The sequence below is a fragment of the Echinops telfairi genome, unplaced genomic scaffold, assembly GCF_000313985.2.
Source record: "Echinops telfairi isolate 266 unplaced genomic scaffold, ASM31398v2 ScPeMD7_140;HRSCAF=443, whole genome shotgun sequence".
Lineage (NCBI taxonomy): Eukaryota > Metazoa > Chordata > Mammalia > Afrosoricida > Tenrecidae > Echinops > Echinops telfairi.
In genome coordinates, this window is record NW_022104038.1 from 202,167 (window position 1) to 204,248 (window position 2,082).

The 2,082-nt window shown below is 37.7% G+C and overlaps 1 non-coding gene across 1 annotated transcript; it reads left to right on the plus strand.

The window, feature by feature from the left end:
* Window positions 1-9: 9 nt before the first annotated feature.
* Window positions 10-99, plus strand: TRNAR-CCU. Its single transcript is given in 2 exon segments — window positions 10-46; window positions 64-99. It is a non-coding gene; the product is annotated as a tRNA-Arg (tRNA).
* Window positions 100-2,082: the final 1,983 nt, after the last annotated feature.

The following is a 2,082-nucleotide window of genomic DNA, read 5'->3' on the forward strand; positions in this document are numbered from 1 at the left end:
TCATAACTGGGCTCTGTGGCGCAATGGATAGCGCATTGGACTCCTAACTCTTCTCAAGAAGTGATTCAAAGGTTGTGGGTTCAAGTCCCACCAGAGTCAGTGGACTTTTGGTCCAGGAGGACACTTCAGTGGCACTTCAGAATCTCCTCTCTTTACAAGACTCGCAATTCAATTCTGTTTATGGGGCTTTTTAAAGAGCCGTCCTAGGATATCAACAGTTACCCAATCACATAAATAACACGCAGGAGAAAGAGTAGGAGGACACAGAAAGGTGTTAAAATAATTATTGTAATAGTTTAGTATGAAAAAATTTCCTCAGGGATATCAATCTTGTGTTTTGCTCGCCTCTGCTTCACGCCTGTAAGAATTCACATAAACAGAACAAAACAAAAATATGTATTGGTTGGTTAAACTCAAGATGGTAAACCTGCCCTTTCCCTCTCGCTGTCAAATCTAATAAGCGTTCATTGGAAACTCGAAATTCCCACCTCTAAGAACACAAATTTCATTTACTTAAAAATGAAATATCGTGGATGAGGATGCCTATGAATTATTTTGACCTGAAACAAAGATCAGTAAAAGCCCCTTCCCCTATCTGAGAGCAAAAAACGTCTTCAACTGTGGGTTGCAACTCCACTGATTGAGAGGGTTATGAAAAACTTCACAAAGTTCAAGGACCAAAAATTAATTCAAAACCAAACATACAGTGAATCCCAGGCGTCACTGGCAGCACATGCTCTTTTCACTAAGCCTCAGGAGAAAAGGGGACAAGTGGAAAAATGTTAAAGGAGCCCATAGACCACTTCTTTCTGAATTTTCTCACTTGGCGCCTAATTTTGAGTATCCTGTGAGGCTTCCTGAATATTTATTTTACAAAATGTAACTCCAGCCAGCAAGTGTTTTCTCATGTCATCTGATCGCTTCTGTTACGTAATTGGCATTGTAGTTTTTACCAAAAATGCAGTTGCTAATAACTGAAGTTTATCAATTTGCTATTTGTTTTCTATTTATCATCTTTCCTCTTTGTCCTTTGTTTCTCTTTTTTGAAGTTGAGGGGCTTAAATAAGTAGTTTTTAAAACAATGTTAACGCTTTCACTCATTTTTTAACCTATATATTTTTAAACATTTTTATATTTACAATGTCTATTTTGAACTTAGTGGAGTTTACTTTCAATTAGCATCGTCACTTCAGGTATCATGTAAAAAGATCGCTGCAGTTTCGAAGCTGTGCCTAGCCTTTTCCGTGGCTTCTTTCTCCCAGGTGGGCAGCAGCGAGGAAGAGAAAGGCCCTCACGGAGATGGACTGACATGATGATGCACCGAGGGCTCAGACACAGGAGTGATTGCAAGGAGCTCGCAGGACCTTGCCCTGTTGTGTTCTGTTGTGTGGATAGAGTCACGGTGGGTCTGATCCCTCGTGAAGGCCCCTCAGGGCAACATTACAACAGGATGACTCCATGTAACCCCTATCATATATTGCTTTATTATGCTCTGTATTATACTTTCATAGGTCACGAACATCACAGAACATTTTAATTATTATTTTGGCTTCACATGGTTGGTTTTTAACAGATTTAAGAAATGAAACAGAGTAATTTTTCATATTGACCTACACATTTCAATCTCTAGTGATCTTCATCCCTTCCTGGCAATTCAAGTTTTCTTCTGAAATCTGATTTATGAAATCTGGAGCACCTACCTTAGTATTTCCTATAGAGAATTGATAGGTAATAAATTTTCAGGTCTTTCCCCCCCCCCACTCCACTGAGGCTGTCAATCATTAAAAAAATTATTTCGTTTTTTAAACAGTTTTATTCACATGCCATGCACATATAATACTCAGGTCTTCTTTATCTGAGATTATATGTATTTATCTTTACTTTTGAAAGAAAGGTGTTTTCACTGGATAGAGAACTCTAGGTAAATACAATGGGCTTTTGTGTTTCTATGATCATTAGTTTCTTTGTTTTTATTTAAAATTTTTAAAAATTCCATTCCCTGTGTTCTAGCCTTGCATTAGTTCTAATGAAGTCCATTGATATTCTTACTACTTCTTCCCCATGTATAATTTGTCTTTAGTT